Consider the following 20,627-nt stretch of genomic DNA (forward strand, 5'->3'; position numbering starts at 1 on the left):
ATTGCATATTTTTGGGGTGTTACAAATTATAATCTATATCTCTAATAAAGCAAACCATTGGGGGACACACGTTACCCTATGGTTGATGCTAAATAAGCAGCCACATGAACATACATGTGGCATATCTCAAATGACAGGACATGTGGCATTGCTCTAAGTGTTCGATTGAACTTGGCTTCTCACATACGCTATACTCTCTCTCTCTCATTCTCTCATTCTCTCAAAATCTATCATACACCCTCTGTGAAACCCTAATCGGCGATTCATCTTCTGACCAACCCTAATCGCCGAATCGGCTTTTCACGATTTTAAGATGCAATACTCCTCATAACCCTAATTCAGTCTCTCTCACTCTTATCTGGCGAACATGAACAACATCCAATACTTTCGATCAACAATCAAGAAGACTCTAACACTACGGTACTGTCTAATTTGATGATTTCATGATCTATTATTCGAATGCTTTGAGTCGTTAGGGTTTTAGTCTAGGATTTGATGATCGATTCATGTATGCTTCGATTTGTTAGGGTTTTAATCCATGATTTGATATTGTTTGATTGTTTCATTATTTCTTCTTTGATTTTCATATTTTTTGCTTTTTTTTGTTGATTCGTTTGTACAAAATAAAACCGATTTAGGTTATAGGTTTTATATTTTCAATAATTTGTGTTGATTCTATTATAGAATAGTCTGATTATAGGTGTTTTGGTGCTAGACAACCAGTGGTTTTGGTGCTAGAAAACCGGTGGTGATTTGTGTTCTTGATGGAATGGTGTAGGTTGGTATGGGGAGAAGTTCGTTGGTGGATTATCGAACTCTTCACATCAGCGGTTTAACATTCTATGCAGTGCAGATAAAGACGGTGTTATAAGCTTCAGTATAGTATATTTGGCATATTCCCGATTGGGAAAACTGTAATCTTCTTTTCTCGTCACTCAAGTAAATATGAGCCACAAATTGGAAAAATAAATAATGAAAAGAATGTAGCCTTGATGTTTAAAGATAAGTATGGGTTGGTATCTTGATTTGCATGTTTTTGTTTGTTGGATTGCAGGATATTCATTTGACTGCAAATTGTTGAATGCTTCAATTTGTATGGTAATTCCTTTACCACTTAGTCACTTAGATTAATTTTGTTTCAGTTTTATTATAGTTAGTGGAGGTGGTAAGATGGATGTGATGTTGAATCATGTTACCTTTGTGAGTTGAATTTTAAATCTCGGTACTGTTTGATCATAATCAATTCATTGTTTGATTATGTTATTGGGATTACTTTTCACTTTTTCAGTTACTGCTATTCTTTTTATATGAAGGTAACGGTGTCGTGGAGGTTAAAAAGATTCTTCACTTTGGTTCCTTAAACAATGTCATGATGTCTGTGTTTGGAAGGTTAAATGATTTTGGTGAAAATGGGGGTGAGGGGTGCGAGCTTGAGGAACTTGTGAGTGAAGGTTATGAGTTGTTGGGGATATTTAACTGGAGTTAGGGGTGTTCAATATTGGATTATCCGGTTTTCGGATATTCGAAAACCGGATATCGAAAAATTTCGGATAGTGAATATTGATATCCGAATCCGTATCCGAAATTTCAGATATCCAAAAAAAATTGGATATCCGAAATTTCGGATACGGATTTGGATATCCAAACGGATATCCGAATTTATAAAAAAATCAAAATTTCCGTTTCGTGTATAGACTAAAACTGAACTTATATTCGATTTTTTAAGTTTCCAACATTTAAAACTAAAAATAATCATAAATTCACATGAATATAATTATTTACTATTTTTTTACTAATTTTTACAATACTTCAAACTAAATATAATGCTCATATACTATATATATTTATAAAAAAAATAATTAGTTTTCGGATATCAGATAATCGGATTATCCGAAATATTTGAAATTCATATCCGAATCCGAATCCGAAAATTCGGATTATCCGGTTTTCGAATATCAGAATTTTCGGATCCGAAATTTCAGATATTTCGGATACAGAGTTTTGGATATTTCGGATTCGGTTTCGGATCCGGATTTTTTTGAACACCCCTAACTGGAGTGACCATTTTCCGGTTGTTAGTTGGTTTGATTTGCAAGGTGTCAGGAAGAGGTGTAGGAAGTTGGTGTCTAAGGTTAATGTTTTTGTTGGGGAGATTATTATGCAACACCGACAAAAAAGGGCTAGCAGTGCAGCTTCGTCGGTTTACGATGCTGATTTTCGTTGATGTTTTGCTTGATCTGGAGTCGGAAAATAAGTTTAGTGATGGTGACATGATTGCTGTTCTTTGGGTATGTTTTTATTGTTTTTGGTTATAAAAAACAAACGAATAATATATATGTCACTCTTTTGTTGATACATTTTAATTGATTAATATTATTTTTTTATAGGAAATGAATTTTAGGGGAACTGACACTGTGGCAATCTTGCTGGAGTGGATTCTTCCACGAATGGTGTTACATCCAGATATCCAAGCCAAGGCCCAATCCGAGATTGACCTCGTAACGGGAGGCCGGCCCGTAAACGATTCAGACCTCGACAACCTTCCTTACCTTCAAGCTAAAAGAGACCTTACGTATGCACCCATCGGGCCCGCTTTTGTCTTGGGCTCGTCTAGCAACCCAAGACACTGTGGTGGGCTCGCATGATGAGCATGTTTGGTCTGAACCCAATCGGTTCAATCCTGACCGGTTCTTGACTGAGGATGTTGCGATAATGGGTTCGGACCTGAGGTTGGCCCCATTTGGTGTTGGGAGGAGGGTGTGCCCGGGGAAAGCACTGGGCATAACTACGGTTCATCTGTGGTTGGCTCAGATGTTGCAGAAGTTCAAATGGGTCGAAGCGGTTCGGTTGATTTGTCTGAGTGTTTGAAGCTGTCTTTGGAGATGAAGAAGTCATTGGTGTGCAGGGCTGTTGGCTGGGCTTGATGTGGTTATTGTTAAGTGTTGTATGAATATTAAGCACGTGTAGTTAATACGATATTAGTAGTGTTAAGTGTGTGGTTTGGGGACTCTTAAAAAGTTGGGTAACATGGGCATCTTGCATAGAGGCCATTTGGTTTTGTGACATTGTGACGTATGAATGTATGGCCCTTTAAGTCTATAATATAATTAATATTTATGTGGTTACGTGATTTCTCTACCCATTTCAGTTTTGACTAAATATCTAGACAAAAATTATCTGAATATTTCCTGTCTAAAACTGTTAGGAACACACACAATTTATTGGCAATAAAAAAAACTTTCAATCTTCACTTCTATTAAAAATGTCAGGAGAAATAAGCTATTACATATATATTTTTTTTCTCATATATTTGCTGAAAATGGTTGTTTGTAGGTGATAAAGCAACCATCTGGTACTCGGCAGTCAGAGAAGGCTCCTACACGTAGGCTTCTTCAGGTTGTTGGTATGGTAGATCACTTTTATAATTGTCATGTTATTTGGGATTATTTAATCATACATTTAAGATGATGCTTTTTTGCAAATTTGAAATTTGTCGGGTATCAAACATGCTAATTTGCTGGATATGCCAACATATAGTATAAGAAACTGCAGTTCTAGAAGTAATACGGCTTTTAGCAGCCGAAAGAGAAGAGACTCTGTACGGGCTACATAGATGCCTCAAGGTTGTTCTCCCTTCTGCCTTTTTAGCTAATGCACATGACTAGGTGTTTAGAGATCAAAACTTTTGTACATGTCGGGGTTGGGTTTAGGTTAAGGTGAACACCTTTGTCCAATAAAAAATATTGTTTCTAAGTAAAAAGGTTTATGAGGTTTCGTGGTGATTTCTATTCTATTTTTATACAAACTCTAGGTGATAAACTGAGGAAATTGGAGGAAGAAAAGGGTTTCGCTATGCGATTTGTCATAGGTCACGGGTAGGCGTCACCTATTTCACCATCTTCCTATTATGCATAAAAGCATGAGAATATAAAGGAGCTGATTGTGTTAACCTTTGACTTTTATCATTGTAGTGCTACATCTCGTGGTATACTTGATAGAGCTATTGAAGCAGAAGACAGAAAGCATGGAGATTTCTTGAGACTTGTAAAAATACAATCTTTTTTACTACACCCTTTTTTTATCTTGATTCAAGAGTTTGCTGACTTACATGGTATGTGAGTAGGAGCATATCGAGGGGTACCTTGAATTATCAGCTAAACAAAAACATATTTTACGACCGCTGTTGCTTTATGGGATGCAGATTTCTATGTCAAGGTTGATGATGTACATGTAAATAGAGGTATGATTATGCAAACCCATTTTAGTTTTGTTGTTTCTCTGAATTAGAGGTTGTAATTGTGACCCATTTGCCTAAAAATGGGTTCCTTTGAGTTATAATTTGTCTTCAATAGATCAAATGGGTAGAACTGGTCAAACGGGTCAACAGTTATTGTATGTAAATTCCATACAACCTCTTAAATTACTTCCTTAACAAAAAAAAAAAAAAAAAACTATATATCTTCTAAAATTATTTATCTATTTTTGGGAATCATATTTAGCAAGTGTGGGATATATTTGCAGGAAGAAATAGAAAACAAGATTGAACTTGCAGATGCTTTGGCACTAAAACTTCTCCAAAGATATAACTACTCTGTCATGGCAATGAAGCTAGATAACATCAACTCATTTATCCGAAGGTATGTTAGTTGGCTACATCACATATTTGCAAACTTTGGTTAATCTTTAATTTGTAAACGACTAACCAGAGTACAATGTTGCAATCAGTTGATGAGTCCTTGGTGCAAGTTGGGTTGCTGACAGGAAAGCTAACTAAAGTAAGCATGATGCTGTGTGCAAAAGAAATGCTACTGAGGTACCTTATTAGCTTTCTACAAATTAGACAGAGATCTATATATGGAATATAGTAATTTTTTTCTCACCAAATCATCTGTTCAAGACATAATGTTTGTGTGGATTTTTAAATGCTTATTGCTTAATGATTATCCAATTGACATCATAATATATGCCTTCATGTTGATTTTAAACTGTATATTTGTTGTTTAGTTAAACTTTCATTTTGAAATTGTTGTTTAGTTAAACCTTCATTTTGAAATTGAATCGGTTGTTAAATTTTTGTAAACTAATTTGAAGATGTGTCTATGATTTGTAGGATATGTTTAACGTGGGCCACCTATAGGGTTTCATCCAATTTATAGGTTAATATAAGTCGTTTGGTTTCTGGTTGATATATGATAAAATGTTGGTTCCCGAATGTTACAATAGAAATAATACATGCTGTTTGTAATGTATGGTGTATTCAAGTATCAGTCATGCAATAGCTGTGTATATGGTTGTTGGCGACTTACTGTCGATGCCTTTTTAAGAACCAGTACTTTTTGTGTAGGCCACTCATCAAACATCTGCAAAGCCAAATCGTTGATAAAGTGGAAGTATTTCTTAAGATCATCAATGGAGAGAGGTTCATCAATGAGGCGCCTAAGGCGCTTGTGCTAAAAGCCGTATTAATTCCTACAACCATCAAACATATGTTATTGTACTTGTGTGTAGATTATTTTTTTCTTTTTTTTTATCATTTTTTATTGTTTTCATGGCTTTAGCGGCATGTAAAAATTAATCCGCTAATAGTCTTTCTTCCAATGTATGCGTTTTCACATAATATTAAATTTCAAAGTAAATAATACGTTTTTGGTTGAAGCCCGCGTTTAACGCGGGAATTTTAACCTAGTTCGTTAATAATTTAAAAGATTACAATAACGAAATCAATACAAACTAATAGTCTTCTCTGTTTGGGATTACATGAGAGATGTATCCATCGCTTTCTCCAGATTCATCATCATCATGTTGTGCATTGGCGTATAACGCCATTATCTCGTCTCGTCTTTGTTGCAGCCTATACTTAAATATCATAACAACCCTGGATCTTGCATCGTTCGAAGGTGCTATATCACAGAGTTGTTCAAGAAGATGTAGTCTCTCTGTCTTAAGCATTTCGTCCACCGGCAATGAATATTCCACCCCGTGTCGATAAGGCACTTTAACCGTTCTTGCTTTTTCATCCAAACCCCAACTGCTAACCGTTGGTAGACCAGTATTGTCAATATCATCATCATCATCTACTGGAAATTTTCTCTTTATTCTTCTTATTACCTTTCGAGTTCTTTCACAATCGTCGGCCATTGGAACCCCAATGGCCAGAATATCCCTCTGAACGGCTTCATCCATACTAAGTATGGCCTTGATTGTCTTGATTTTCACCCTTCTCCTGTCAGAGAACTTTAGGACGAAACGTCTCTCCGACCTATCAAACCTCCATGCAATAACAATAACTTGAGCCATTTTTTTAAGTTTTTATGGGGATTTAGTCAAGGTGTGGCGTGTTAGAGAATATGTGGAGTGTTAAGTTTTGTTTACCTGTTCTACTTATAAAATGACTTTTTTTTGCCGCCATGTAGGATGCAGTCCTATAACGTGACATGCAATTATGGCGTTTTTGAAAAGATAAATAAATTCAAGTACCGATGTAGTGGGTTTTAGTTATAATGTTAGTAATAAAGTTTATGTCGTTTCTGTTTACTGTTTATAGTTACTATTTGCTCAGCTTCACCTGTTAAGGCTGTAACACGTCCCATCTTTTAGATTTTGGCGTTTTGTAATTTTAATAGTGTTTAGACAAAGATGGCACATTGTTCTGTTTCTCTTGCACATTGTTTTATACATTTGTTCTAAAAAATGCTTGTAAAACCCCAAGATGTCACAAATTTTATTATAGTTGTAGAGTTTGGCGTTTTACAAACACTATTTTAGAGAAATAATATATTTTTAGTGGAAAATTAGAAAACAAACCATAGAAAAAAATATAAGCAAAAAAAAATAAATTAAAAATCCTAATCGAATTTCTCTTCCAAATCTTCACTGTCATCGGTCTCTTTCCACTTTGAAACTACAAGAACCGTCACAAATATATGGCGTTTTGGCTTTGGTGTGATTTATTGTTGTTTGTTGTTGAAGTGGATTTTTGTGGATGTTGGAGACAAAATGCCGTGGGCTTTTTGTTTGGTTTTCATCTTTATCTTCATCCCACTCTTCAGTGTCATCGGTCTCTTCTTCTCATCCAAGCCTTCTTGAAGAACAAATATGACAAAATGACATATGACTGTCACCAGTCTCTTTTTCTTGAAGATTTATCCATTTCATGCAACAAAATTGTAGGATCGATTTGTGACCCAACCGAGTCGTTCAGAAGAGTTCTAAGGCTATACGAAAGGCGGAAACAGACGTATAGACTCGAAACAGCTTGAATATCACTTTAACCTTCTTGTATATTGAATATACAGAGATTACAGTTACAAGAAATACCGGCAGAACTTCAGTACAATATCCTGATTCCCCACCAAATGAAATGATCACTAGCCTATTTATAGAGATTCTGATTCCCCATGAAAGTGGAATGTTCATTTCGTGGGAAATCAACATTTCGTGAAAAATCAACATTTCATGGGAAATCAACTCTAAAACTCTATTTTCCTGAACTACGTGACTCGATCTAACATATCTAGTGTAAGACTCGATATAAGACGAAGTCGATAGATGTATGCACTAACAAAAATCTTATTGAATTACCTCCCTCACCTAACAATCCATTCAGTGAAACTTCACGCAGAACTATACTGAATATCCAAGAAACGATGTTTGCCATCTTTGATTTTTTTTTAACTTTTTGACGTTTTACAGTGAGTGGTATTTAGGAACCATGGCGTTTGTTTTTTGTTTTGATCAATGGAAGGTGCAGACGTTTCTGTTTATAGGATGTCTTTGGCGCGTAGTTTAGGCAGGGTATTATTAATAAGTGCAATTAATAAAATATCAGTCGTTTCAGTTACTGTTTGTATTTCCTGTTTTGCTCAGCTTTATCTGTTAAGTCTGTAACACGTCCAATCTTTCAATTTTGGCGTTTTATATTTAATGGCGTTTTTGTAGGCTAAGATTATAAAATACACCAACTAAAACACAGAAAAAACCACGCAGGAAAAATATTTTTTATTAGTTGACGTTTTGTATTTAGTTGGTGTTTTATATTTTATGGCATTTTATGGGAGAAACGATGTTTACCTTTTTACCCTTAATGAAGCACCTTCCAAGCAATAAAATTGATGTTATTTACGAAAACGCCACCACGCCAATCTAAGATTTCACAAACTAAAGACTCGTGACCATTGTTTCAGGAATTGTGGAATGGTATGATAATATGCGAAGAACTAATCACAAATTTAAACTTGCATTAGTTTTGAATGTAAAGTTTACTCCATTTATAATTATAATGAAGGGGTATGTATCCCTTTGGTGTATCGGCATGTTGATTCGGTATCTAACCACTATAACTACCAATACTTACGGTTATGCAATAACAAAACAAATTAAATCTAACTTAGGCTATAACTAATATTACGCTGATCATAATATTAAATCTAATATTATGGTAATAGTTGTCACGATCCTCCACTAATGACATTGCATCAAACTAAAGAATTCTGTTGAAAATGTATCCATGGTCGTTACCACGATCATGCCATGTTGCGATCGTCGATATACAGTTCAAAGACAACATCCCTGATATCGGATCGATGACATCAACCGTCTAACCTTTGGACCAACTTTCAAGAACAAAATCTGAGTATATAACATGACTGTTGTTATCCCCGCTTCCTTCAACTTTCATTGGGTCCTCCTCAAATAAATCAAAATTGAAGAACTTATTAATATCAACTTTCTCCGAATGGTGAGAAGAATAAGGTTGATCATTATCAATCCCAGTAATCAAGTTTGTATGCATGAGACCCTTAGTTGGATAATTCTGAGCATAACTTGTTGGGGTCATCCATATACTTGATGTGTAACTCATTGGATATGAGACACTTGACTTCAACAATCCATGACCATGTGGGACGCTCGACATTATCGGCCCATTATTTGATGCCATTGATGATAAAGCATACGGAGGTATTGTGTAGACTCGATTCATTGGTGGTTCTTCACTAAGACTACAATCAACTGATGAATGCATGTTTGGTCCATGATTTGGTTGAAAGTTGTAGGTGTGAGTTCGAGGATGGTGACGTTGATCAAATGATTCAAGAATGGAGATATGATGGATGGTTTCAGATGAGGAAGATGCTTCATTGGGTTGATTGTTGGATACCAACAACTTCTTCTACTTCTTTAGCTTTGAGTTCCATAAGTTTTTAATCCCATTGTCTGTTCTACCCGGCAAATGTTTTGCAATTTGTGCCCACCTGAAATAAAATAGAAAACATGTAACATTATATTACAAATCTGTAAGGCTAAAGGGTGTGAGGGTCATTGTTGGGACATGATTTGTTAAGTAGGAACATGAATGGAAGGCTATACCACCCCTCCCCTAATCCACCATGGTTTGCATGGATTAAACCATGACAACCATGGTCCTCCTTTCTATTTTTCAAGTAATCATTTCCTTTTTTTAGACAAAGATAAATTAAAATAAATAAGGGGATAGTGGTTTTGGTCATGGCCACACCCTTAGGGTAGTGGTTTTGTGGAGGGTCATGATGATTATGAGGGTCATGACCACACCCTATAGCCTAATTAATTTAAAAGAAGTCCATATTTGAAAAAGGAAGTTGTAGCATTACTTATTGCCAATTGAGTTTTCGAGGATGAATATAAGATTAATGTCTTCAGTGGTGAAATTTCCACGCTTTATATTTAGATTCAAGTAATTAATCCATCTTAATCGACAACTCTTCCCGCATCTTTTGAGTCCTAATTACATTCACAGTTTAATTAAACATAAAAAAGAAATGCAAGTAATAAATAATAAAATAGTAAATAAAAAATAAAACACTAAAGGAATAATACCCATTTAAATCACTTTTTTAATGTGAGAAGCACCTGATTAATAATAACAACCCAAATAGTCAATGATCTCTAGATCAAGTGGTGGAGGACTTGCATTTCTCTTGAGAGATGCAGGTTAAACTCCCACTTGGTGCAGAGTGAGGCACTGGTGGGCAATGATAGGAGACCTAGGAAAACCTGGGTTGGATCCTTAAGTCAAACCGGTTTTACCGGTAATTTCACTGTCGTGCCTACAGACGGGTGGGTTACCGGGTTTTCCCCGAAATTGGTGGTAGACTCGGGTTACTCTCGGAGTACTCCGTTTGTCCAGTGGGTGCCCCGAGAGTGGTCGGGATTGATTCTGTTGACCGTTTTAAAAAAATAACAACCCAAACAATATCTCTTGTATCAAAAACAGGAAATAAAACACGGATTTTCATTGGCCGGTGGATTTTTCTATAATTGAAGGTCTTGTGATTTGAAGTGTGTATCAAAATGATCAATATTAAAAATTAATTACCAAGAGTATTATTAATAATTTACTATTTCTTTTGTAAAATAGACAGGTAATAAAAAAGGATGCCTATCTCCCTTGTGACCAAGGCTCCATGATATAGAGGTCTAACCATGATATAAATGAAGAGCAATAAATGTTAAATCTTTTAAACTCTATAAAAAAAATGTTAATTTTTTTTTGTAGGTGAGAGAGAGACCAGTAAGTTCTGGAACGAAGCTCCATTTGACTTGATCATGATTTATAACGTAAGCGAAAAGTGTTTCATCTTCTTCGGCCGACTAAGTACCTAGCTTCACTTTCTGTTTATTACAACATTTGTGTTCATGTACCATCTGTATAAGATCTATTAAAAGAAAATTTCAAAATCAATGAATACATATATATAAACAAATTATCATATGCAAATCATGAAATCATAAAACTTCCAAGTATTTTACCTTGTTTCTTCTAAAACATTGAAACAGAACCTTTGTAAGCAATGTAGATAAGTGATGAAAGCAATGCGAACAATTGTAGGATTGTATGTATGAAATAGAACCATAGTACCTCTTTATATATTGTTGTGTTTTGCTTTTAATTTATGTGTCATTTGGAGATATGATGAATTGAATGCATCTCGTGACTTTGACTGATATGATTAAAAAAAGAAATTTAAAATTTACATTCCGTCAACGCTTAAATAATACTCAGAATACAATATATGATCTCATACCAAATTAATGTGATTAAATGTAGTGGTGAATTTATAAGTTATTAAAGGGGGCGAACTATTAAAGGGGGCAATTGGGATTTTTGTCTGAAAAAAAAAATTAAGGGGGCACTTGCCGCCCACCCTTAAATGTGGCTCCGCCATTGATGAAATGATCACTGGTTTTTCGTGTGTGAATGGTTTTATAGATCTTGTCGTTACAAAATTAACGTTTTTTTATGAGAATTAAATGCATTGAAAATAGAATTTGTAATTATTATTATTGACAATAATTTATACGCGAATTGGATTTAAATAATCCCAACTTTCTCAATTTGGCCCATAATAGTCCCAACTCAGTTATATTTGCCGATAATAATCTGAACCGGTCTACTTTTGGCCGTTAATAGTCCACCATCAAAAATAGCTTAACGAGGTTAACTTTTTTTCTGAATTACAAACCGATGTTTTAGAGATTTTGATAAGAATGAGGATACGAGTCGATTTATGTAAACTTATCTCGAAACGGTGCTCCAAATTGAGAAAATTGGGATTATTTAAATCCAATTTACCTAATTTATATTATTATTATTATTGTTGTTGTTGTTGTTGTTGTTATTACTACTACTACACATGTTTATATATACATTTATTTTATTTTAATTATATTTAAACTTGAACATTAAATGAAAGTAATGTCTGCTTTTTATATTTTAATATAACTAGGTTCAAAAAAGTTCGCCGCGTTGCAGCGAATTTCTTTTGTTATTTAGTCTGTGTTTACATGCGTTTTGAAATCACTACGAGCGCGTTGCGAACAGAACTGCTGACAAGAATAAAAAGAGAATGTAGGAAAAAAACACTAAAAGATAACCAAAAGAAAATTAACCAAAAAGTTAGATGGTAATGATGTTGTTCGTATGTAACCCGTGGTCAGATATGAGCAAATGATTCTGGGTACCGATACCAAATTTGTCAAACCGAAAGATCTTAAGTACAAATTCGGTACCGACTTTTGGCATTCCTGGTACCGGTTCACTACCGTTTTTACCTTCATATTCATGTACCGTAACCGGTATTTTTGGTATCAGTATCGATTCTGTATCAGTTGGCACCGAGCTCATCCCTATCCCTGAAACTAAAAAAAAAATTAAAAGTTGAATAAAAGCAACACAAAAAAGTTGTACGATACCGTTGTTTTTCGTACGGTACCAGTGATCAGGGATGAGTAAATGGTACCGGGTAGCAGCACTGAATTTCTCGAACCAAAAGATTTACAATATCAATTTGGCACCAACTTTTGATGTTTTCTGTATTAGTGTCGGTTTTTACTTTCATGTACCATGTACCGATACCGAACAGGGCCGTACCGGTATTTTCGATACCAGTACTGGCTTGATACCCTTCATGTACCGATACCGAACTGGACTGTACAGGTATTTTCGATACCAGTACTGGCTCGATAACAGTTGACACCAAACTTATCACAACACGTGATATTAAAAAATGATTAAAGTTAAAAAAGTAAATAAAATAACTATTATAATATTTAAATAATGAAAGTATTAAAAAAACTATACACTATTATAATATTAAAATTACTATTTATTAGCTTCAATTTTTAATATATATATATATATATATATATATATATATATATATATATATATATATATATATAATTGGTATTAGAATGTTGAGAAATAAATAACGCATAGTTAATTTTTTTAAGTTAACAAACATGTATTAGTAACAGGGTGAGCATCAAATAGGAAGTTTATTTTGGTCGGAAGGATAGGAAGCAATAAGATTATGACATGTGACAAAATTTAAAATAAAGAGGAAAAGTATTTTAGTCAATTTTTCCCAATCTACTCTCTTCTTCTCTCTGTAACTTCAAAACCCATCATTTTCAAAACCCACCATCTTCAACCTTTTCTTCACTTTCTATCTCAATAATCACTACATTATAGTGCGATTTTCGTCACAATCAATGATTCAAACACCAAATCAACGTGTTCTTCAACTTTTTTTGAAGAAACCCGGTTTAATTTCATACAATATCTTATATTTTACTGTGATTTTGAAGCAAATCACTCGATTCGTTCGATTTGATCGCTGATAAGTGTTTCTAACATTCAAATTTCGTCAATTGGTGAAGTCATGTGAAGAATTCGGCTTCGATGTATGTAAGAAATTTTTGAATTGCATTTTTACGATCTGGGTTTTTGTATTGAGTCATTGCGTTTTACAAAGTCATCTTGGCGGGGTCCGGGGGCAGCGACCTTGGGAACGGGGTCCAAGGGGCAGAAAATTTAAATTAATTAAATTGCTTTAATAAAACTGCATCAGAAATTTTAATTTTTCTGGAAATTGTCTGATTTCGTAGACATTTTTTGATCTCCTACTTCCTGGTTCAGACAATTCACAGACAAAACATACCCTGGTTCAATGCGTTTTAGAGAGAACACTTCCTAGCCTTCGTAGCAAAAAAAAACTCCCTATTATATCCTAACCCTTAGATAATATTCAAGATCAGTGAAAAGATAGGTGGGTTAAAGAAGTAGACAAAAGATCAAATACAAATAACTTTAACGTATAAAACGTACGAACTGAAGGTTTTGCTGAAAAAACGCGGTGGCATTTTCGTAATTATTAGTAAATATCAAAATTACTCTACAAATGATCATGTAGAGTAATTTTGTAAAATGTTCTTGTAGAGTAATTTTGATCTTTTAGAGTAATTATCAAAATTACTCTACAAGTGTATTAAAATTACTCTCCATCAAAATTATTCTACAAGTGAATCAGAATTACTTTGCAAGTTTATCAAACAACATATAATTTAAAATTACTCTACAAATGATCTTGTAGAGTAATTTTGATCTTATAGAGTAATTTTGTAAAATGATCCTGTGGAGTAATTTTGAACTTGTAGATTAATTTTGTAAATGTTCTTGTAGAGTATGTTTTTTTAGCATTTAGTTATGCGGTGTAGCTTTATGGTTTAGTTTTTAGCATTTAGTTTGGGTGGGGGGGGGGGGGGGGGAGGGGGTTAGGTTTTTTGTAGGTTTTTGGGGGGTGAGGGGGAGTGTTAGGTTTTTTTGGTGAGGTATAGTTTTTGCTCTACAAGAACATTTTATAAAATTACTCTATAAGATCAAAATTACTCTACAGGGTCATTTGTAGAGTAATTCTGATAATTACCCTACGAGCAAATAAATACGAAAATGCCACCGCGTTTTTTTTTTTTTGCCTTTTTCATGCTATTCGTACATTTTGTACGTTAAAGTTATTTATACGGGAACTTTATTCTAAAGAAGTATGTTATAAACAATAATAAAATATACATTTATTGCACGTTGAATTCTAATTGTAATATAACTAGCAATAAGAGCCACGCGCATTGTGGCGCGAGTACATTGTAAACATCAAATGGATTAATCTAAACGTTATGCGATGCAACAACCATATGAAAACGCGTGTTTCGACGTATCCGATTAAACTCAACGTAACCTATATAAGCATTGTGACTGGATCAACGTAAAGTAAATTGAGTTTATATCGTACAATCATAATGTATTATATGTGACCCGACTCATCAATAGAAAACATAACTGGTATAAAGGAAAAACTGCACGTGTAATCTAAAGGGATTAATTAAAGCTTTTGAGAAAAAAAAAAACAAAATGTGGTTCGAAACAAAATTTACGAAACATCCATAAAATAAGCACGAAAACATATTATATTTGTCCTGACTCGTTTCCCAAAAATTATCGTCCAATCGTATACCAACTCGAATTTATACCAAAACGTACATAAAAATATGCACGTAAAATGTTTTTTTTAACGAAAATGTATTATAATTGACCTGAGTCGTTTCCAGAAAAGGTTTACGTCGAAACATAGATCAAATCGAATTTATACCGACACATATATAAATACATGCACGTAAAAAAATAGTTTTTTTTTGGTAAAGGAAGTATAGGGGTAAACTCGAAACAAATATTAGTAAAAAACTTAATACGTTAAAAACGTTCGTAAAACCATGCCAAGTTGCAACAATGTCACACCACTACCAGCGACCACCAATAGCGCAAAAGCTCGTAAAAGTAAAATAAATAAAAAATGAAAAGTAAAAACATAGAAAAATTAATTAAGTCGATCTAGGACTCGCACATTCCGATGAATTTGTCAAATGTGGAAAAATAGATGCATTACGACGGGCCTATCAAACAGGAAAACAGACAAAAAAAACATTGAACCTCACATGCACGTTGTGGCAAGTTAACTCGCAAAATTTAAAATGAAACGTAAAACGAAAAACTTTTGAAAGATGAAAATAAATGGTGTTGGAATAAATTGAATAAGATGAAAAACTTTGTGTTAAAGTAAAAAAAATCGATGGGTTAAAATACAAAATATGAAAATCTTTGGGTTAGAAGTGTAAAATCAATTTTTTTTAAAAACTCTCAAAGCATGGGGTACAATACCATATAGCATCAAAATGTTACTAATTTATATGGAAACTAGTAAAATGAGCCCGCATTACATGGTGGAAATTTTATTGGTATCTGTTGAGAAAATCCAAGAAGAAAATGTTGTTGTACACCCAAAAAAGATGTCAAAACATATATTATATCAATTAAAAACTATTAAAAATGTCAATAATAGTTTGGGTTGGATCGGCCATAGTAAGGTATTGTAAAAGCCCAAAATTTAAATCATTTATTAATATTAATAGAATATCACTCATGGGGAGGTTCATTTGAGAAGAAAATTAAATTGAAAAGCAAAAAAAAAAAAAAAAAAAAAAAAACAAAGGGTATAATTGTAGAATATTAAATAGGTTTTCTCTCATCTCATTTATTATTATCTTTGACTAATTAATTAGTCATAAAGAGTATCATCCCCCACACTAAAATTTTTGTCTACACACATCAAAATTTATTCTACACGTTTTGAAATTTATCCTACGCATATTGAAATTTATCCTACACAGCTCGTAGTTTATCATACACGTCTCGTAATTTATCCTATACTTTAAATTAATTATTTTTCTTCTTTGAAAAAATATATTATTTGAAAATAAGTTACAAATTTAATGTAGATAGCTATTAAAAAAGAAAGACTATCAGTTAATGATCTATCTAAATTTCCCAATATACCCTTACACTAATATTAAATACAAAATTAAATGAAGTAAAATGAAGTATTCTTGTTGGTTGAAATTTCTTCTTTTTTATTCTTATAAAAATATCTTCTCATTTGAACCCTCCACCATCACTCGTTATATATAAATACATTTAGTTTGAATTAGAAAAAGGAAACCTGAAAATACATATTAACAAAATCGACAACTAACAAAAATTAAGCTATCGCTGGTTAAATTAAATAGATTTCTTTTATAAAACCGAGTAGCTGCATAACCCACTTAGTTAGATTTATGCTATTAAAATAAAAATTGTCACACCAGAAACAATGGCGAAAACATCAAGGCGAGATATAATAGATTGCTCAAAAACAACATAACACTAAATTTGAGACAATATATTAAAATTCAAAATTACATTTCATTTCACTAAATCAAGCATTACATTACATTACATTACATTACATCACATTACATCACATTACATTACATTACATTACATTACATTACATTACATTACATTACATTACATTACATTACATTACATTACATTACATTACATTACATTACATTACATTACATTACATTACATTACATTACATTGTTCATTAAAATGGAACGTACGACAATTGGAATTTCAAAACCAACAATCTTAAAATGCATAAATTAAAACTAGGTGAGTATCTAAATCCACCCTAAGTCTTTTCTTTCGAAATCATTATCAAATATTTCCTGCAACATGTATAAAATATCCGTCAACACAAATTATGTCGGTGAGCGTACTAGTTTCTCTACATAGCGTAAGTGTGAATAAAATCTCAAATCCACGTGTTAATTGTATACTAATTCATATAATCATACTGACATGCAAGACTAAATATCAACCCAAAGTTTCCACTAGTGTAACCTTATCACCGAAGTGAATAAGACTGTAAAGATTGAATACTTAACAATCACCCAATAAACGAGGTGATGTGCTACTTCTATAGCACTATACATGTTAATGATGGCTTTTAAAGTTAATGATAGATAGCATGACATAAGATTGTTCTAGCATGTATAATGATTTAGCAAAACAAGTATGCATGTTAAAGGATTGAGTGTTTGCATAAGATTGATTGTATGTATGTAATTGTGTATTTAATTACGGATACATGTTGCAACCCAAACAGTATTTAAAACGTAAAAAGGGTCAAGTATGAAAAACTCATATACCTTTGTTTATCTTTTTAGGGTAACTTCGATGTTCCAATCTTCAAATCCGCGGATTTGGGAATGTAAACGAAAGTTACAAGTATGAAATTACATAAAAATATATCCCATCTTGGACACTCATTCGAACACTATTATTTGTTTGTGTTTTTCATGAGTCCTATACCCATTAGAAATCCGAACTAAGGAATCTAAGTCTTCACATATTCTCCACCTTAACTTAATATTTAACGATGGTTTGGTTGATACCATAGTTGGGTTTTGGAGTATGTATTATGTAGGTATATATATACATATATTAGTTATATTACCAAGTATGTCAAGTATTAGAGGTAGGATAAATCCTCTAACCTCAAGAATTCACCAATGCACAAATCACCAACATGGTTGGTCATGAATATAAGAAATGATATTTACAGTTAATCTATCTATTTGCTAAGTAACCAAGTGAGGTTGCTTCCAACATTGTATGGTTGGAGACTTGGTGTAGTGTTGCTCACTTTGTGACTTGAAGATTACTTAGAGACTTGCAAGAACTTAAAAGAAGGCATATTAACCTTAAAGTTTTTGGAAAAAAAAACCTTAACTCAAGCCATTCAACATGGAAGTTAGTTGGTGGCTTGGTTTAGCATGCAAAAGTTTCAAGAAACAAAATAAAGATGAACATGTGGAAAGTTTTTAAGAAAAGTCAACAAAAATCCTAACTTTGGACCTCAAAATGGTGGTTTAACGTATTTGTTTACCTTGGTAAACATGTGGTAAGAATACTAGAGGTTGTCCAATGAAGGAGAAGAAATAAAATCAAGAAGAAAAGTGCAAGAACAAGCTCAAAACTCACTGTATTGAACTTGGAACAATCTGCTTAAAGTTACAAAATCTTGAAGATTGAGAGAGTATGGAAATTATTAGAGGGTGTTGAAAGTGTTTAGGAGGCGTGGGAGTGTTGTATTTATAATGGGTGAAGCAGTTGGGTGTTTAATGAAGGTGGTTGGGAGATAAAAGGAGGGAAAAGCCAAAATTCGCAAAGTTGAAAATGAATCTGCAAGACAGATTCCATACGGATTGCAAGGATATTCCATACGGTCCGCATGGACCGTCATAAATCCTAAAAATTCCTTTTTGGTCTTTGTGGTTATTGGGGCCATAAAGCATAGTTAAACACGTTTTGGACATTTAAGGTGTATATAAGTGATACGTAGCACCATCTTTTGTCGAATTGTTGATTTGGAGTCAAAACTTCTTGTGTTGCAATTGGTTTCCAAATCACTATGTGGGTATTAGTTAAATTTTCATAGGAAATAAACCAAGTACTCAAGTGTAAGTGCATATAGGTTTTTTGGACTTTGGTTTGTATGTTTATTGCCGAAATCGGGTTTCGACATGGCGAATAATGCTTTTTATGGAGAACATAAAGCTACTAAACCACCTCCAGACTCTAGGACGTGGGAGGTTGCATTGTCACAATTGCCTGTTTCAGTGCAGTGTAGGGGATCACCATAGTTATATAAAGTCAATAACAAAGTAAAAATAGCAACCAAACCTAACAAAATTTAACTTTCAACTACATGCATTAAAGAAATGGACGTAAAATATTAATAGTATATTTGTTTTCAAGACACAGATCATCATAGTATATTTGCGAGTTTCGGTTATAAACTGACCTTAGACTATTAATTGTCGGGTTAGGACTGATAAAACATGTTCTAATATTAATTGCCAAGTCATTAGAATGTTAAAATATAATTTAGAACTTCTGTTTTATTAATTTTAATCATTTTAAAACATTCTATCCAGTTTGACTTTTTGTCAAACTACTTTGACCCGACAATTGACTAGTCAAACCAGATAATTAGGAGGTGCCCTTTTAAGGGTTAATCACCTACCTTAATATGGTTCCATAACCACTTTCAATTTGATCAGTGGCTGGTGCATATGTGATTAAAACGAAAGTTAAATCTAAATTACGATAAGTTTGACTTCTAGGTAATTAAGCTAATTAAAACGACTAAGCAAGTAATTAGAAGCTTACTAATGGTCCTAGCTGTCTTTTCTACCCTTGAAAGTCTTCTCCTAATGATGCAAACTCCAGAAGCAAGTGTTTGAAAGTTGATTGCAAGAAGTGAGTTCAAGAACTCAAGAACTAAGGCCCTTAAATACTAAATTCCATGAGCTTAGATCATTCACACCTGTTATGGGACATCCTAGGATCACCCCAGGTGTCCTAGTTGATGAAATAAACCGACATATAGCCCATTGAGTCGATACAATCCAAGTTATGGCGGTTTGGAGAAGCTGACCTGCACCTGGCATTCATTTTCTGCGCTGGGCATTCTCAGGCGGGCCGCGTAAGCCATAGATGGGGCTTACGCGGGCCACGTAGGCCTGTTTTACTAGCAAAACAAGTTTCAAAGCTGGCAGATTCAGTCCCTGATTGTTTTAAACCCTTTTTAACCTTATTGTTGGCATGTAAGGCCCTTGTAGTTAGTTTGTTGAGGCTCAAGGGAGAATAAACAAACTTCGTTAGGCTCGGGTTTGTTAAATATCATTATGAATGCAAGTTTCATCAAGTTGACACTTATAGCCCAAAGTCTTGAAAACATGCTTAACGATCTCGAAACCACGTGAAATTTTTATCACTTATTCTTGGGAGTATATTTGAATATTTCGAAGCCTCGGTTTCGTTAAAAAGGTCACTCAGAGGTCAGAATTAACATGTTGACACGTTTAACCCTTATAGTTTTATAATCTTCCGATTATTTTCACAAACGGCTTCTTATATCCAATTAATCACCCATTTAAGAATATGTTCTTCACGTATGGTCATTAAGAGGCACAAGTTTGGAATGTTGACACTTTTAGTCCCTTCGCTTACATATTTTCAATGTTTGTCAACTTTAGTCCCTCAAACTCAATCTTTCACATATTTAGAGTTTAGGACACGTGTCTATACATAATTTGACGTTTTTTTACGTGGTGTTACAGAAACCCACTTTCTACAAATCATCAAAACAAAAATTTCAACTTACCAATCATTGAACAAGCTTAGATTATTCCAGTTTTGGGCTTATGCATCTGTTTGGGTTCTTAATCTCCTTCTGATTTTGAGAATTTTATAAACTTAGGGTTTCTCCTTGCCCCTTCTTGCTCTGGTCGATCCACATAACACACAAAGGTGTGTGTTTTGTGTTTTTGTTTTATTCAATAACTTTCATTCTTTTAACAAG

At 33.6% G+C, this 20,627-nt stretch overlaps 1 pseudogene; it reads left to right on the plus strand.

The window, feature by feature from the left end:
* Positions 1-1,170: 1,170 nt before the first annotated feature.
* LOC110936762 lies at positions 1,171-5,641 on the plus strand (annotated as a pseudogene).
* The last annotated feature ends 14,986 nt before the right edge of the window (positions 5,642-20,627 follow it).

This window comes from Helianthus annuus, chromosome 4, assembly GCF_002127325.2.
Source record: "Helianthus annuus cultivar XRQ/B chromosome 4, HanXRQr2.0-SUNRISE, whole genome shotgun sequence".
Lineage (NCBI taxonomy): Eukaryota > Viridiplantae > Streptophyta > Magnoliopsida > Asterales > Asteraceae > Helianthus > Helianthus annuus.